This window comes from Primulina huaijiensis, chromosome 2, assembly GCF_012295235.1.
Source record: "Primulina huaijiensis isolate GDHJ02 chromosome 2, ASM1229523v2, whole genome shotgun sequence".
Lineage (NCBI taxonomy): Eukaryota > Viridiplantae > Streptophyta > Magnoliopsida > Lamiales > Gesneriaceae > Primulina > Primulina huaijiensis.
In genome coordinates, this window is record NC_133307.1 from 13553011 (window position 1) to 13573305 (window position 20295).

General features: G+C 34.8%; 1 long non-coding RNA gene across 3 annotated transcripts in view; it reads right to left on the reverse strand.

Annotated features, from left to right (window-relative positions):
- Positions 1 to 20295, reverse strand: part of LOC140966981 (uncharacterized) — a 55506-nt gene that overhangs the window by 14295 nt on the left and 20916 nt on the right. The window contains exon 1 of one of the 3 annotated variants that reach the window (XR_012173481.1): positions 1404 to 1438. The exons of the other annotated variants lie outside the window; for them this stretch is intronic. This is a non-coding gene — a long non-coding RNA (uncharacterized lncRNA). Of the gene's footprint in view, positions 1 to 1403; positions 1439 to 20295 lie in introns of those variants that run through there. 3 annotated transcript variants of the gene reach the window in all.

Genomic DNA, 20295 nt, shown 5'->3' on the forward strand with positions numbered 1-20295 from the left:
GTTGAATGGTGGAGAGGGAAGGCTAGGAAATGAATGAGCAATTTTCAAAATAAAAGAGATATTTGAATGGCACACAAATCTTTCTATCCTTGAGTTGTTTGTTAGATAGGAAATGATATGATATGGTGGGATTGGCCGGTTTCTTCTTGTCAAATAAGGGTAAGGATATTGCTTTATTATTAATTAGTGGAGATTTAAAATGAAGAAATTATTCTACCATGAAGGGATAGGGAAAGATATCAAAAAAATGGAGAGTTGACAAACTTATATCAAATCTTTCAAGAGGTGCCCGATTTCTATGATTAAAATGGCGTAAAATATTGCTTAATTTTGTATTTTAATCTTTAAAGTTTTATCTACTCATTAAGTATTTTAGTGAATTAAATAATTAATTTAGGATAGTAATTATCTTGCATGCATGGCTAATTTTTCTTGCATGCATGGCTAATTTTTAAATTAAATTTACTAGCATGTTAAGTTACAATTTCTTAAATAAAATAAGCCTAGATTAACTTATCTCAATTGGTCACCTATTTTAATTTAGGCTTTTAATTAAATTATTGGGCATAAAAGAATTTATTTACTACTTATCTCTAATTAATTAATTTAATTATTAAACATTCTTTTACATTAAAATAAATTATCCTTTATCTTGAATAAATTATATGAATATTTTCTTATCATTAAATTTTATCTTAATACTCCAACTCCAGTCCGGCCTCACTTACTTAACTGAAAAGATAAAAACTAAAATACTGCGTAAAATAAATAATAATAACTCAATCAATTTTAAAAGAATGAATTTAAATCCTCATGCATAAAAATCTTTTTAATTTAAATAATAGTAATTATGCATGGCTTACATGTAGTTTGATTTAACGGGTTTTACCTGCTGGTTCTTGGTTTTTCTGTATTTTGTTTTAATTCTGTTGAAAATGGATTCTAGTTGTGTTATTGTGTTGGACAATTCAAATTTAGATCCTCTCGACGATATGGAATTTGATACTCAAGAGGGGGCTAATGAATACTACAAAGAATATGCAAAATCAGTAGGTTTTTGTAATGCCAAATTGAGTAGTAGTCGCTCAAGAGTGTTCAAAGAATTTATCAACGTTAAATTTTCTTGCATTAGATATGGGAATAAATAACAATCTGATGAAGATATTAATCCAAGGCCCTCACCGAAAATAGGCTATAAAGATAGTTTCTTAAAGAGCAAAAGAACAATAATATTGAAATGGAGAAAACCCAAAATTAAATCCACTGCAAAATAACAATTATATTGAAATAAAGAAAACCAACCGGTGAATATCAGGAAATGCTCCGAGGACAACAAAGAAACCAAAAATCACGCACGTAGAAGCCATCACAAACAAAATCAAACATGTATAGCCGATTCTTACCTGGATTGTTGGCCTTCCGGATGAGTAGTTCGGTCCGATTGAACCTTCTGTTATCTCGATAAAGTAGTTGGGAGCAAAGTCAGTAGGTTTTGGTTGCTAATATAATATGTTCGCAATCAATATAAAATCAATTAATGAGGAGGTATGGAAAAATCATACGGAAAGTTGAAATTAAATAGATGTCAATTAAATAACAGCGAAAACTCGTCGGATTTACGTCACAGATTCAAGTCAAAACAGAAACAAAACAAAAAAAACAAAAAATCATAAATCCCACTTCAATATTTCGTTCAATAATCAAGAATCAAACTGGGAAACAATTGTACCATGATGACCTAAGGAAAATGGTCTCCAATTGTGCACAAACATTGACTTTGCGCCCAAACCAACAGAATGTGGTTTCCAACCTATAATTTGCTATTAAGCCAAGCTATTGGTTAGAAATGGAAAAAACTACATTCTTAGGTGGTTAATCAAAATATATTTCGACAAACTAATTGTTAATCATTCCATCAATAGACATAGTTTAGAATAGAACAAAAAATTTGTGCAAAATCAAAATCTTCATTACTTTTTTAAAAGTTGATCCAAAATATGTGTCACATTTGAACAAACTATCAACCTATTCATAACTTTTGTTCCTGTATTAATACCAAATTGGAAACTATGTAAGAATTGAACGGAGGAAACAAAACCATACACTAAGGGGACACGATACAATGAAAAACAGTACAAAACAACTATATTGAAACGTAAACTGTATCATCACTTATAAATCAATCACATACTTTATATTGAAAGACCAAATAACACACGATATTGTTAAGTTGATATGAATGATAGAATGAAATAACATGAGAATATATCATGTTCCACACCTTTCAACAATAGAATAAATAACATCAAAAGATAGAGACACACGTTTGAGAATATTCAATTCTTTAATGTCGTTTCCAAGAATGTTGATGACACAGGAAGCATCCAACCAAAGACAATCAATAGTCAAACCGAATGCTCATTCCCAGTTATGTATATTTTTAACAATCAATCAAGTATAATAACAGCAAGGATAAAAGAGGGTTTTGACGCAAAATTTGAGGAAATTCATGCATTTTAGTTGTTGTTTATTAGCTGTCGAAATTGTAAGAGGAATGAATGATGTGATGCAGAGGCGGTGGAATTCGAGCCATTTTGTAGGATTTAATTGAGCCTAATTAAACACTTTTAACGTTGCTACAATTTGTATAATTCTTTAATATTTCAAATATTTTAATTACTTCTTTTTAATGACCAAGATTGATGGCTTGTTTAATCAAAACAACTATAAGTGAGAAGGCACACCCTTAGTCCCATCAAGATATAGTGGAAAAAACACTTCAACATTGCACCTCAGATAATAAAACCAGTTCTGAACAACATTTAAAACTTGACGTAGCTTATCACAAACATTCATATTTTAAAAGTATTATTTTCCACTTTAAATATACGTCGGGTTGACCTGTATTACGGAAATAAATTCGTGACATCAAATTAAAAGAAAACCATACAGAAAAATTTTCCAAGGCTAAAAATAAAAATGTGAGAAACCCAATAAATCCATATGTTCACTTTTTTAATTGAGAATAAAATTCAAGATTTTAGCTTCCTTGTAAGATTTTAATCTGAATTGTTTCTGTTCCAAAAATATTTACCACTTGCATAAAATTCGTTTCATCATCACTCGTATTTTGAAACAGTGACAAAGCGCTAAACAATCAAACTAAACTTAGGTTTCACTAAAATCAAATAAAAAAACTAAACACAAATATTTAGTAATAGTTCTGCTTGAGTAAATTCTCAAAGAACCTCAAATAACAATTACTATTCCTCGAGCAACACAACCATTTGTATAAATGAGAAATGACTTAAAACTTTAGAGAACAAATGATTACCCGGTTCCATTTAGAAGGAATCCAATTACATTAAATTAATTTACAAATTCAACCAATATTTTTTCTTAAATTCGAATCAACCAAAATAATCGGTGTTCTTGTAAAAAAAATAATTAAAATAATAATTTTAATTATCTATTAAAAAAATGTGTACAGTTTATTGAACACTTTATTTCTACAAACAAAATAAATCATCAAATAATATCATTTTAAAAGTATTATTCTCCCCACTGCCACCAGCAATTGAATGCGATTTTACCTTCATGATTGGAAAATCGCAAATACCGAAAGAGAATAATCTCAAATTCATCAAAATACTTGGATTTCAAATTTAAGAAAAGATATTTTTAGTACTTTATGATCCGGAATTTCTGGTGAAGGAAAAAAAAACAGAATCATTTTAAAGAAAACGGCACAAACAATCTTGGACCGATCAAAAAAGAGAACATGTACAAATAAACTATTGAGATAACGGCAAAAACATTAGGGAAAATGGCACAAACATCATTCAACAAACTGAAAAGAAAAAATTATTCTAGTTAGACAACAAAAAACCTCCATCCTAAATGCGTACACAAAATTAAGAAAAAAATAATTATAATGTTCTTATCGTCGTGTGATAGAAGTTTGGAAGATAAGATTTAACTTCAAAGAGAATGCGTTGTGTGATAGAAGTTCGGAGAGGAGATTTAACCTATATTCGAAAAATTGAAAAAAAGTAATGGAGTTATAGTTTATGAAGAATCGTTGGAGCGTGTCAAACGTGGAGAGATGGATTGAGGATAATTTAGGTACTTCAAAGAACAGACCAAGACATCGTGTATTTATTCTAAGATGCCTAGTTTTAATAAATAGTAAAAGATATTATCTCATATGCAAGTTTAAAACGAACGGACGAATTTGATATGATCAATAATATAAAGCGACATAATAAATAAAAGACCATAAACTAATTCATTGTTAAAAACAAACCAGATGAAGATGTGGGCGAGTAGATCTGATAAGTTGAATTGAGTATGCCATTTATACGAATACTTTGTTTGCAACCAGTATCCTTCAGCTTATGAGAAAAAAACACAAAGGCAATTCATAATCAGCAAAAAAATTCAACTTAACCAACAATAAAAAAATCATAAATAATATGTTTATCCAATAGGCACTACCCAAGTACTGTTTAAATTTGATTCAATAACTATAGAAATTATATTAGCTATGCAAAAATGGTTATTCGGGAGACGTGATAAGATAGAGTATGAGAAATAGATAATCATGGGCAAAATAAAAACATGGACATAATACATGGTGCCACATATAGCTAAATGTGGTTGAACATAGATAATGGAATTTATTAGCATCCCCAAATTCTAACGTTGAAACGTGTAGCATGTATTTAATGATTATTGTAACTATTTGTACATAATCCTTTTTTAAAATAAAATTAGAATAAAAAGAGTTGACTTACTCACACTTAATTATTCTCTATTAGGTAGCAATACGTCTTTGAAAACCACGTTTCTTGTGAATACACCAGATTGACGCTCTAAATTTCCATCTTTTACCAAATTTTTTGTAGAATTTTGTTAGACTCCTCTTTAAAGTGCCACATATAGCTGACCATGACTGAACACGAGGTTACGCAAAAATATGCCAATATTTGGGATTGTTTGACCTTGTGCTTTGTTTATTGTCAGAGCAAAACTAAGCCTTATGGGAAACTGTCGACAGGTCAACTCAAATGGTGATCCAGAATTATCTTCACTTTTCAAGGGCATTCTATGTAGAAAGAATCTGCTACCCTTGTGAGGACCTGTTATGATCTCAGCATCTATAAAATTTCTACCAAGACTGCAGCATATTAATCTTGTTCCATTGCATAGACCAAGTTCGGGCGCAACATTTTTCAAGAGTATGATAGGACTTCCTACTTTCAATATGATCTTATGTGGTGGCAAAAAACTTGGACTAAGGGAATTCAAAAATTCTTCTTGAAAAAGGTTGTGATTGTCGTCTTCTACAGTATCTCAAGAGGTTTACTCTTTTTCCTCTCCAGGAAACTTGAGAATGAGCACTTGATTAATATTGTCGACATCAACATTTTTTGGTGTGATGATGGCTCTATCAACCATATAGTGTTTATCGTTAACATGATTTATCATATTAGGAAAAACAGAATCAATCAACATTTGAATTGATTGTTCTCCTTCCCATGGTATGATAATGAATCTGGTAATTTTATGAAATCACCATTCACAGTATGTTCCAATCCACCACCTATGCGCAAGAGAAATTGCGAGAACTCAATATCTTGTGCATATCTCATATTTTGTTGAAGGTGTATTATCTTTAAGCATTGCCAGAATGATGACCTTGAAATACTTGAAGCAATTTGTTCTGCCTTTGACCTTCGTTTAACAACTGGTAACACTTGTCGAAAATCGCCACCAAAAACCATTGTCTTCCCTCCAAAAGCTATTGGATTTTCCATAATATCTTGGAAACTTTTAATAACGGATTCAAAAGCATAGCGATTTGCCATTGGAGCCTCGTCCCATACTATAGCTGATGCACGCCTTATTAGATCTGCAAGTTCTGTCTGTTTTTTTTTATTTGGCACAATGTAGATGCGGTTGGTCTAAGTGGAATTTGAAAACGTGAATGTGGAGTTCTTCCACCTTGCAACAATGTCGCAACTATTCCAGATGATGCTACCGCAATTATAATTTTACCCATTTTTCTCAAATGTGCCAACATTGAGCGGTATAAAAAAAGTCTTACCAGTACCTCCTGGACCATCAATGAAGAAAAGTTTTGATTGGTTATTCATAATACTTTCTATGATGGTGTCAAACGCAATCCTTTGATGAGCATTCAAACGTTCAATAGATCTCAAGTCATCATCAGAAATCTGATAAGAAAGCTCATCCTCAATTATTTTTGGTTTGTGTCTAATAAAAACTCAGCACTTATCGATGGCAAATCAAAATCATCAAGTTTCTTTTTGTATTGATGCAACAACCGTCGTATCTCAAGCAATAACTTATTGATGATTAAGTTACTTGATGAAATTTCTCTACCATAATCTTCACACATGCAAGGATGGAAATCATCCCAGAGTTCTCGAACTGTTGTTGGTTGACAGAATACCAATATGGATACAAATAACATTCTAAATGAAGATGACATTTTAAATGAGCGTGCATCTTGTAGACATTGTTTTATATAATTATCCTGTTGAAGAAGTCCTCTCATTTGAGCAGACTCCTTAAATGTTGAATATGTTACCTCATTCAAAGTCATCAGATCTTCAAAAGATGTTGGGCCCCTGACATGGTTTAAAAGGATACGGAGATAAAATCTCTCACCTTCAGATGGCGACAAAACATATACTCTCCCAACCACTTTATTGTTGCTTCTTCGACGAATCCATTTTTTTCCGGATTTTATCCATGTGTAATATTGTGGAAATTCTCGATATAAATACTTTCATGTCAAGTCAGGATCACAATTTATTTTGAAAAATTCTGTAAGCATAATCTTCGAGTTGTCATCATCTTCTATTGTATCACTTACATGTTGTTGGGGGTCAAAATAAACCAAATGTTGGTTTGGTGTATGTAGTTGTAGCCTAATGACTGAAGGATACATCTTACTGAACTCAAATGAGAAAATTCGCCACAATGCTTCAGGCGCACAAATCCACCTTCCATCCACGTACTGTTGGATTTCATCACAATTTTTCCCATTTCGTAACTCTAGTAAGACCCGATCAGGACCTTTATGGATGTACTTATATATGTACTTGACACATTTAATCCCTCCACATACTTCAACATTAATATGACAATCATATTTTAATAAAAGCCACGGATTGTATGGAACAACCCAACCATTATCAATGAAGACGTCGTCATTTTTGGTAATTGATACTTGGCCACCTTCACTTCTTCGATACAAAGGGTATGAATCATTTCCTTGAGATGTGTATTCCACAAATGGCTTTGGAAAGTTCTTCTTATATTTATCATTTACCATGCACAGACAATTAGGATTGATTGATCCACAGGGCCCATGTATCATATGGTGGATAACTGCTTTGTGCAGATTGGGTTCTTCTGTTTTTGAAGGTATTTCAGCACGCACAATTGAGTCAAAGTGATCGGGGGTACACAATTTGTCATTATTTTCAAATATGACCAACATATGAACATGAGGAAGCCCTCTTTTTTGATACTCAATGGCGTACGAATAAGAACGAACCTTACCTAAAACCCCCTATCCATAATGTCTTTCTTAAACTCTTCAAATTTTGATCTAAATATCCTTGTAATCAAATCTGGTCGGTCTATAGATGATTGCCCAGGAAGTATATTTTATTTCATTCCAATTCCGATTGCATGTCATTGTAAGCATTACATCTGGTTTTCCATATGTTTGTACCAAAGTCATGACATCTTGATACCGTTGGTACATATCACGTGGGCTTCCACCGAAAGATGATGGTAAAACAATTCTAGTACCAACATTTCTTGTGATGCATTTGGTAGATATGTATAATATTTGAGTTGTAATATATGTTGTGAAAAATAATATTCTAAACAATTAAGTTTTCATACCTGCATTATTTTCACCTCCATGTAAACAATCTTGCAATCCTTGGTAAAGTTCAGAACGTATATCACGTTGATTTGAACGTATCCATAATAGCCAACTACATCTTGAATGCTGATAAGATTTCCACCGATTCCTTGTATAGTAATATCTCGACTGCTAGAAGTTTCTTGAAATTCGTTGTCAACAATTACAGCTGCAACCTGAGATGTTGTTGGTAAACTATATTGATGTTCATTAGGTTTTTGTTGCCTGATGATGAGCCAGCAGTTAGGAATGTCTTGACATTTTCCAATTTGTCGAAACACGTGCACAAATGGATTGTGTTGATCAAGAATGTTTTGTATCTTAAGCAGCAATTCTCGCCTTAGTTCTGGATTTTCATGAAGTCTGTCGTCTATATCATGTTCTGTGTCTACAATCCATGAAACGTCTGCCTTTCTTTTTCTTAAAATGTGCTAGAAATTTTTATTTTTTTTTAAAAACCTTACATAGCATCGGCCGAATCATACACATTTGCATAACAATATTTTAGAACCATTTTAAAATTTAAAACAACCAACTATATATTTGAGAAATACAGCTCATACTATAATCTCTCAAAAATCACTCAAAAGCATAAATAAAAAGTCGTAAAAATCTTTAACATAAATCATAATCATAAATGCGGAAAGCTAGAAGTGCTGGTCCTCGGGTCGTGTGCACCTTCAGTCCAGTCAGGTCAACCATCAAGACCTCCCATAATCACACCTAGTGAGTCTAAAGACCCAACACGTCATATTTTTGATAACAAGTAATACTTATAAAACCACAAGCAACAATGAAAACTACTTGTACTTAAAATATCATTTTCATGAAGATGCATAAACTTCAAATATGAACATTTTCGTAAACCTTTTTATGATGCATGAACTTTAAATAAAATATTTTCATAATGATGCATCAACTTTAAACATAAACATTTTCATGACATGCAAACATATAAACCTTAAATTTTCCCTTTTTCCTCAACATGACATAACATAAAACCTTTTAATATGGTCATAAACATTTTTCCTTTTTCTTAGTTGAATTCAGATCGTTAATTGTGACTTTCCTTAAACCTCAAAAGTCGATGGATCCATCTACATGAAACCACAGTACTGGGCGGCGGGGACATCAGCGACACTCTCACCGGTCAACTGAGCCTTGACCTATCCTTTTTCGAATAGAATACGATCGTCGGGGCTCCATCTGGGGCCTTTTCCCATAAATGGGCTCCCTCTGGGGCCATTTCCCCTCACGATATTCTCATTCTTACTGTTACCTCATATTCGTAACACTGGAAATACGATCGTCGGGCTCCCACTGGGACCGTCACCCTCACGAAATCTCCAAAATTATCGAATTAGTCACAATTACTTCACTTCCTTCAACGTTTACATTCTCATTACTTTAATAAAAATCATGCATTTACATATCGTTTTATTTTTGAAACCAAGCATACAACATATCTTTTAAATGTCCAATTTAAATCATAAAAATCCATAAACTTTTAAAATAAACGTTTTAACATATAAAAATCATAAAAAGCCATAAACATTTTAAAATAAATATTTTAACATAATAAACGTTTAAAATAAACATTTAAATCATAAACGTTTAAAATAAACTTTTTAACATAAAAATCCACAAACATAAAAATTCCATAAACATTTAAAATTGACGTATTAACATATAAAAATTCATAAACATCCATAATCATTGAAAATAATAAAGTTAGCATATAAAACAGCATTCAGGACACTGCCATGCCGTTTACTAATTTTTTTGGTGTGAAAAGACCGTTTTACCCCTGGACGTAAAATTTCTCTCTTTTGACTTTTTCTTAATTTCAATAACTCTAATATGTCCCAAATAATTATTTAAGCCTATACGAATTTTCTTATATTTTTATTTAGCTTAAATCGAGAACTTTTAATTTAATCTTTAAATGTGACGTATTACTGCGTTTTAATCTCGAATTAAACCAAACCTTAGTATAAAATTCCCAAATTAAAAACTTAGACTTTTAATAATCATTTGAGCTTAAATAAAATTTTTCATAATTTTATAAAGCTTAAAACTAGGCGTTTCAATTAACTCGTTAATTAGCGTTTCGTGATGCGATTAAATCCCGAATAAATCCAAAACCTAGCCAACCCATCTAATGACCCTACTGACCAAGCCCAGCCCGAAATACTAGCCTTGGCCTGCTCAAAAACTTCCTGGAATCTGACTTCAGAACCTGCGCTTTGGATGAAACTCACGCATATAACTTCTAGTGACTCTAGGATCCTTCTAGCCCTTAACCACCAAGCCCACCTGACCCTAGACATCCCTGGACCATGCTCAGACCCTACCTAGACCAGCCCAAGCCCTGGACGCGAGTACCAACCCATCTGCACAAGACAGCAGCCTCGCGCCACTTTGATCCCTCACGGTTCCCTCCTTTTTCTTAGAGCCAGCAGCGACCTAGCCACACCAGCCCCTAGACCAGCCCTTACTCAACTTCATTAGACCCTATAGGACCTACCTAACTCACCCAGCCCCAGCAGTGAGCCACCTCTCGGCTGCTGTCTCCCTTACCTGTCGCGTGAGGAGTCCCTGCTGCATGGGACTCCTCCAAAGCTACGCTCCAGGGGTCCTAGTCATGCTAAGACCCTTCCTGACCCTGACCCACGTCCAGCACGAGCCCCCCACGAGACCTGTTCGAACCCTTAAGCCCCAAGCACAACCAACCGAACTCATGAAGATCAACAAGAACATCGGCCCTACTTAATTAACTACCTACGATTCGAGCTTGTTCTTTTAGATTTGCAACGTTTTGGTGTGTTTTAGGACTCTTGAAAACATGTAAAAACATCCCTTAACCAATCCTAATCATGGCAGTCCCTTTAACAACATAACAAACATGTTTTTTTCCTCAAATTCAAGCCTTAAAAATTGGCATCTTACACAAAACCGAAAATATTTCATGTTGCAACTTGTTTTTCATGCAATTTCCAACATATTTAAATAATATGGTGTGATGACGAGTAAAAGAAGAATATGGCGTGCCTTTGTGTATTTAACGCACGTAATAATGTTGACGGATCGAAGAACGGCGGCGAGAAGACGTTTGCTGAATTTTTTCTTGCTATATTCGAAACTTCTTCCTTGCTTTGATGGTGTGTGCCGTGTGTAATTTGTTGGAAAGAAGTGTCTGAATTGAGTTGGGAAGTGGGGGCCGTGACTTTTAATTTGAGAGAAGAGTTTGGTTTGATTGGGGGCGTAGCGTGTTGTATTGTGGTCATGGGGTGGGATTTTAACACTTTAAATATTAAACAAAGCATTAACAAGGCTTTAGGCCTATAAAGGGTTTAATTAGACCCATTAGTCTTTAATTAAAATACTAAAAATAGTTTTGTTTAAATAAGTTTGTGAATTTATCAGCCGGGTTGCCAAAACGTTCGAGTTTTTGTTGAAAACCAACACTGATAAAATTTACGTCCCAACGTATAAAATCACCTCAACACCCCCTTATTTTCAAAAATAAGAAAAAACATCTACCATATTTTAAATAATTAAAAAAAATTATTTAATAAAAACATTTTCTATTTTTTTTAGCCCTCGGTCTTCGTTCCTCGATCGCAACTCGAATAACCTTTTAAAAATACATTTTAATGCAATCATGTAGAAAATATAATTTTAAACATGCAAATATGCACAACATAATTAATTCAGGCAATTAAAACATTTAATTAAATACAAAAAAATTTAATAATTGCATGCATGTGGTTTGCGTGGACCTTTAAATTTTCGGGACGTTACAATTTACCCCCCTTAAATTGAATTTCGTCCTCGAAATTCGCTTATCCTTAATAACCCAAATTTTAGACTTAGTTCTAGTATCCCAAAAATCCACGCTTCCGATGCGCTACTCTGATAAAACTTAAGCTCTAGAATGTCTGTAACGCCCCAGATTCGACGACTGTCCTCACTGTACCAAGACGAGTCTTTCCAGCGTGCTCATGTCCTCACTCACACGCACCCTAAGAAACTTCCCAGGAGGTCGCCCATCCCAGAATTGCCCCAAGTCAAGTACGCTTAACTTGGAGTTCTTATGTGATGAGCTACCGAAAAGAAGATGCACCTTCGTGATATGAGTAGTGCAAATCAAATCTTTTAAGCCCTCTTCAACTGTACTGTCCATTACATTGAACAGTCTCGGAATCCCTCTCATTCCCGTGTGGGATCGGTTCATTCATGTTCCCGCCACCTAGAAGCCTGCCAGGAGCCGCTCATTGTCCGTGCAACTGATGGCACAGGTGATCACCCCCCGCCCTCTTCGGCCCCGGGCCTCACATGCCCACCAGCTTCCGCTTGGTTCGTCTCCGAACCACACCGTACTAAGAGAGGTCGGCTCTGATACCAACTGTGAAGGCCCGAAATTCGTGTTTGAAAATTTGCGGAAAAATAAAAAATTTCTTTTTAAATAATTAAAATGTCTCATTCATAAGATAAACTGATAAATAAAGTTTAATATTCAAAATAGCAGCGGAAGAATTTAATGTTTGCAATGTATCGATTTCAAATAATCCATCAACAGATAAAAACTGATTTCGGAAAATAATAAATGCTAAAAATGAGGTCCTCGGGTTCCACTACTGCCGACCCAAGCTAGCTCACTGGTCCCCGCCCTCGGTCCCGACCTCATCAGTACCTACAACAATCAAATCTAGTGAGTCTAAAGACTCAGCATGCATATATCGTAGATAACAAGTAATAATAATAAAATCGCATGCGAAGTGGAAATATCATGTCAGCATAAAGTAAAAATAACTGATCATGAGTAATTATAATACGTTCATAACTGAACTGAAAATCATAAGTGAAAATGTTTACTCCTTGGAGCCCTGTAATGAAATAGCATGTAATAATTTTCTGGTGAGATTATGGTCTACGCAAGTGGCCCCTGAACTGAACTGAACTGACCGGTAACTGGCGACCGGGTGGTACCAAACTGAACTGACCGGTAACTGGCGATCGAGTGAAGTAATAATCCCATGATAGTAAAGTGACCACAAGCAATATCGCATAAATCTCAAAATGAATATTTTTCACGTAATATAATTAAATAACATAATTGAATATGAACAATTTCGATTTTTTTGCATTAAAATCATGTACTTGCGATATTTAAAAATACCTATATGACTTGATTGAAGCGTGAAAGAAGATATAAACATGCCTTGGTTTGTTTTGAAAGAAAACAAACAAAACGACGACGCGGCGCGGCAGAGACGGAGTGCTCTTCACTTTCTCACTTTTTTTCTCTTAATTCCTTTAAACCAAGCATGCACCATAATTATTATAATAGCGTAAAAATCGTAAACGTGATGCAAGAACATTTAAAATAACATGAATTTGTGCTCAGGACGCTGCCATGACCGAAATCTCACCCCGGGTGCAAAATGACCATTTTGCCCTTGAAAACCCAAAAATTATCGTTTTTCCACTAGACTTAAAATTTCACGTCTTTGACATTTTCTTAATACCATTGACCCTAACATGTCCCAAATAATTATTTAAGCCTACATTAATTTTCCCATATTTTTATTTGGCTTAAATCGATGACTTTTAAATTAATCTTTAAATTTAACATATTAATGCGTTTTAATCCCGAATTAAACCAAACATCAACATAAAATTCCCAAATTAAAAACTTAGACTTCTAATAATTATTTGAGATTGAATATAATTTTTCATAATTTTATTAAGCTTAAATCTAGGCGTTTCAATTAATTTTTAAATTAACATTTCTTGTGGCGATTAAATCCCGAATAAATCCAAAACTCATCATTTTGATCCGAAACTTACCAAATTCTTAAAAATGTCCCAAAACATATTTAAAAGCATTCCTAGATATAAACTCGAGCCAATTGTACAACTTAACTGATTCTTTTTAAAACTTGGATCGGTGTAATGCCCCAGATTCGACGACTGTCCTCACTGTACCAAGACGAGTCTTTCCAGCGTGCTTATGTCCTCACTCACACGCACCCTGGGAAACTTCCCAGGAGGTCACCCATCCCAAAATTACCCCAAGTCAAGCACGCTTAACTTTGGATTTCTTATGTGATGAGCTACTGAAAAGAAGATGCACATTCGTGATATGAGTAGTACAAATCAAATCTTTTAAGCCATCTTCAACTGTACAGTCCATTACATTGAACAGTTTCGGAATCCCTCTCATTCCCGTGTGGGATCGGTTCATTCATGTTCCCTCCACCTAGAAGCCTGCCAGGAGCCGCTCATTGTCCGTGCAACTGATGGCACCGGCAATCACCCCCCGCCCTCTTAGGCCCCTGGCCTCACATGCCCACCAGCTTCCGCTTGGTTCGTCCCCGAACCACACCGTACTAAGAGAGATCGGCTCTTATACCAACTGTAACGTCCCAAATTCGACGACTGTCCTCACTGTACCAAGACGAGTCTTTCCAGCGTGCTTATGTTCTTACTCACACGCACCCTGGGAATCTTCCCAGGAGGTTACCCATCCCAAAATTGCCCCAAGTCAAGCACGCTTAACTTTGGAGTTCTTATGTGATGAGCTACTGAAAAGAAGATGCACCTTCGTGATATGAGTAGTACAAATCAAATTTTTTAAGCCCTCTTCAACTGTACAGTCCATTATATAGAACAGTCTCGGAATCCCTCTGATTCCCGTGTGGGATCGGTTCATTCATGTTCCCTCCACCTAGAAGCCTGCCAGGAGCCGCTTATTGTCCGTGCAACTGATGGCACCGGCGATCACCCCCCGCCCTCTTAGGCCCCGGGCCTCACAATCGGGATCTCGATTTTAACCCGAATCGACTCGAAATTTAACAAAACTTTCCCAACTTTTTACCACACCTTATCAACACTTAAAAGGTCCTAAAACCATTAAATTCAGACCCCAAAACTTTCGAAGAATGGGCCATCCTGCTGCTGGAAATTTGCTCTTTCCTAATACACGATCCTAATACATTACTTCCATTCTACGCGTCCTAGCACGCCACCGATGAGACCAGCTACTAAACCACCTCACTAAGACTACTCTAAGACCCCTCTGGACCCAAAGAACTCACGGCACTCCCATGCAAGAAGCACAGCTCGCCTGCTCGAAGATCACCCCTCAAACGCACCTAGCGTCCGAACCCACTACCCCAGGCCCGATCGGCTACAAGGCTTGTTCCAGCAATGGTCTGGCCTTACTAGGCCGTGGCTCAGACCCACCAGGGTTTGGTCCATGGCTTGGTTCGGCCTTAGCACAGCCGGTTCGAGCAAAGCCGCCGATCTCCTCACCAACGATCCAAAGCATCAAGGAATTCGCTCATCTCCCTCCCAACTCAACAAGGTCACGGCTCCAACTTAAAAACCTTTTCTTTTTCGGTGCTAACAGTCCCTCATCGCACAGTACAGCAGTCCCCTTGCAACTTACCAGAAAAACGTGAGTGGTGATCACAAGATGCAAGAACAAACAAGAAAACCGAAAATCTTTCCTACACTAGGCTGGATCGAAATTTTAATTGTAAAAACACAATCATCAGCATGTATATGACGTGAATGATGCAGAAATAAGGGTACGGGGCGTGCCTGAATGATGCAGAATGCGGGAAGGAATCGACCCGAAAGCCGAAGAAATTCTTTATTGCAAGACAAGCAAGATCCGAGACCTTAGCTGATGGATTAAATAATGAAACGAGAGAGGAAAGGTGGTGGGGAAATGGTTGGAAACGAGGGAATAAAGAGGAATGAAGAGGGTGTCGGTTGGTTTAAAGAATAATAGATATAGGCTCACCACTTGTACAATAATTAAATGGTTAAAAATTCAACGAATGGCCCTTTATTTATTAATTAAAGTTTAAAAAATATTTAAGCCTAACAAGTTTAAAAGTAGACCCATTAAATTCAAACACAATCCCGAAAAATAATTCATGTTGGAAAGATTTTGAAAATATTAGCCGAAGCCTCAAAAATTCTCCCGATTCGATAAAATTTGCGTACCATTAAAATTAAAATACTGCGAGTAAAAATACCTAATAAAATCCCGTTTTTGAAAAATATGCTTAAAAACACCTTATATTAATTAATAAAAATAAATTATGTAATTAAAAATAATTTTCCTGAAAATTCTCCGGTCTTCGTTCCTCGTTCGAACGCGAAATGAAACTTAACAATCTTTAATGCATGAACCTTTAAAATTCCCAAAATAATTCTACCATGCATGAATTATGCATAAAATGCATAAAATATTTAAATACAAATTAATGAAATAAACATGCATTTAATGCTTTAAAACCATTAAATAAAATACCAAAGAAATTTATCCACTACTTGTCTTTAAATAATTAATTAAATTCTTAAACTTTCTTTTACATAAAAAATTAACTTATTATTTAACTAAAATAAATTCTAAGAATGTTTTCTTAAATTTTATCTCAATACTCCAACTCCAGTCCGGCCTCACTTATTTAACTGAAAAAGTAACAATTAAACTAATGCGTAAAATAAATAAATTTAAAGAAAAAAATTTAAATATTCATGCAATAAAAATCATTTTAATTTAAATTGGCTTATACGCAGTCCAATTTACGGTTTTTACAATGTCCTTACGTCTCCTTGATCCCAATTAGTTTTTTCTTCTAAATCTTTATTTTCAAATCGCAATATAAAAAGACCCATAATCACTTAGTGCTATTATTATTATAACCTCAAATTTCATCATTTCTTAAAATTCCCAATATAAAAAATATGGATGATCACACTTATTGTATATTATTTTTTTATTTTATACCCAAAATGTTCATCAACTTATTATGTTTCAATCTTAAAATCCCAAACGCATCCGCTAACGCTTAGATTTTCAAGCCTAATATTGATTCATCCTTAAAAACCCCTGATTAACATCCTTATAACATTATAACCAAAATATCCGAAGGTTTCAAATATTCTTAAAAGCCTAAATCATCGAAAACTCTTATAAATTAACCCATTCAATTATCACTTATTGCTAAACTAGTTCCCAAATTCCTTAAAAATTGCAAAATTAATTCTTAATTTCTCCAAAAATTATCCTAATAGGTCCTTAATTTCAAAAATCCTACAGTTAACCCATAAGTTTTTATCATTCTTAATTTCCTTCTACAGGTTTCCCATAACATAATCTCAATAATTTAAACTTATTTACCCAAAAATCAATTCCTATAACCAATTTTACCTTTCATCAAACTTAAAATCCCAATTTACACATTTCTATACTCCTAAAGTCGTCACAAATTCTTAAATCATTATTCCTTACGTCTCATTCCCAAAAATTAATTGGACTAGTAACCATGAATTATAATTATTTTCTTAGAAAATCTATGTGTCCCAAAGTATTCATAATATTCATGATTAACTTATATCCCAAAAAGTAAAACGTCAATACTAAAACCCAAAAATCAACATAGTCCAATTCCACCGCAAAGCCGACATGCATTGAAATCAAATAATTTCTTATTTCATATCGTATTACGTATAAAAATTATAAAGCATATATCCTCATAGAGCTATTAAACATGTGACGTAAACATATAATTCATTTAATTATGCAAGTAAAATCATAAAATCATATAAAGCACGTAAAACTTACAAATTGAGGCTTGACGACTGATCTTCCCAGCGCTGATGGTGGCACAACCCTTTACAGGACCTTTGCTCTGATACCAACTGAAACGTCTGCCTTTCTTTTTCTTAAAATGTGCTAGAAATTATATTTTATTTTATTTTTTAAAACCTTACATAGCATCGTCCGAATCATACACATTTACATAACAATATTTTAGAACCATTTTAAAATTTAAAACAACCAACTATATATTTGAGAAATACAGCCCATACTATAATCTCTCAAAAATCACTCAAAAGCATAAATAAAAAGTCGTAAAAATCTTTAACATAAATCATAATCATAAATGCAGAAAGATAGAAGTGCTGGTCCTCGGGTCGTGTGCACCTTCAGTCAAGTCAGGTCAACCATCAAGACCTCCCATAACATTAATGTCATAAACACCTGCATCAATCACACCTAGTGAGTCTAAAGACCCAACACATCATATTCTTGATAACAAGTAATACGTATAAAACCACAAGCAACAGTGAAAAATACTTGTACTTAAAATATCGTTTTCATGAAGATGCATAAACTTCAAACATGAACATTTTCGTAAATTTTTTTATGATGCATGAACTTTAAATAAAATATTTTCATAATGATGCATCAACTTTAAACATAAACATTTTCATGACATGCAAACATAAACCTTAACTTTTCCCTTTTTCCTCAACATGACATAACATAAAACCTTTTAACATGATCATAAACATTTTTCCTTTTCCTTTGTTGAATTCAGATCGTTAATTGTGACTTTCCTTAAACCTCAAAAGTCGATGGATCCATCTACATTAAACCACAGTACTGGGCGGCGGGGACATCAGCGACACTCTCACCGGTCAACTGTGCCTTGGCCTATCCTCTTTCGAATAGAATACGATCGTCGGGGCTCCCTCTGGGGCCTTTTCCCATAAATGGGCTCCCTCTGCGGCCTTTTCCCCTCACGATATTTCCATTCTTATCGTTACCAGATACTGTTACCTCATACCGTTACCTCATATTCGTAACACTGGAAATACGATCGTTGGGCTCCCACTGGGACCGTCACCCTCACGAAATCTCCAAAATTATCGAATTAGTCACAATTACTTCACTTCCTTCAACGTTTACATTCTCATTACTTTAATAAAAATCATGCATTGACATATCGTTTTATTTTTGAAACCAAGCATACAACATATCTTTTAAATGTCCAATTTAAATCATAAAAATCCATAAACTTTTAAAATAAACGTTTTAACATATAAAAATCATAAAAAGCCATAAACATTTTAAAATAAATATTTTAACATAATAAACGTTTAAAATAAACATTTAAATCATAAACGTTTAAAATAAACTTTTTAACTTAAAAATCCACAAACATAAAAATTCCATAAACATTTAAAATTGACGTATTAACATATAAAAATTCATAATCATCCATAATCATTGAAAATAATCAATTTAGCATATAAAACAGCATTCAGGACACTGCCATGACGTTTACTAATTTTTTAGGTGTGAAAAGACCGTTTTACCCTGGACGTAAAATTTCTCGTTTTTTACTTTTTATTAATTTCATTGACTCTAATATGTCCCAAATAATTATTTAAGCCTGTATGATTTTTCTTATATTTTTATTTAGCCTAAATCGAGAACTTTTAATTTAATCTTTAAATGTGACGTATTACTGCGTTTTAACCCGAATTAAACCAAACCTTAGTATAAAATTCCCAAATTAAAAACTTATACTTTTAATAATTATTTGAGCTTAAATATAATTTTTCATAATTTTATAAAGCTTAAAACTAGGCATTTCAATTAACTCGTTAATTAGCGTTTCGTGCGGCGATTAAATCTCGAATAAATTCAAAACTCATTAGTTTGATGCCAAATTTTAAATATAGCATTTTTATTACCTATTCTACCCTTCCAAGTCATGATCCACCCACGTGGACCCATGGATCTATTTTTCCTTCTTTAATTTTTGTTTTTGACACACTAACGAACCCGTCGACGCCCGAGCCACCTTAAGAAAAAACCTAGCCAACCCATCTAGGGAACCTAGCGACCAAGTCCAGCCCGAAATACCAGCCCTGGCCCACTCAAAAACTTCCTGGAAACTGACTTCAGAACCTGCGCTTTGGATGAAACTCACGCATATAACTTCTAGTGACTCTAGGATCCTTCTAGCCCTTAACCACCAAGCCCACCTGACCCTAGACATCCCTGGACCATGCCCAGAGACTACCCAGACCAGCCCAAGCCCTGGACGTTAGCACCAACCCATCTGCAAAAGACAGCAGCCTCGCGCCACTTGAATCTCTCATGGTTCCCTCCTATTTCTTAGAGCCAGCAGCGACCCAGCCGCACCAGCCCCTAGCCCAGCCCTTACTCAACTTCCTTAGACCCTATAGGACCTACCTAACTCACCCAAGCCCCAGCAGCGATCCACCTCTCGGCTGCTGTCTCCCTTACCTGTCGCGTGAGGAGTCCCTGCTGCATGGGACTCCTCCAAAGCTGCGCTCCAGTGGTCCTAGCCATGCTAGGACCCTTCCTGATCGTGGGTGGCTAGGACCCTTCCTGATCCTGACCCACGTCCAGCATGAGCCCCCCTCGAGACCTGGTCGAACCCTTAAGCCCCATGCACAACCAACCTATAAGAAATATATAT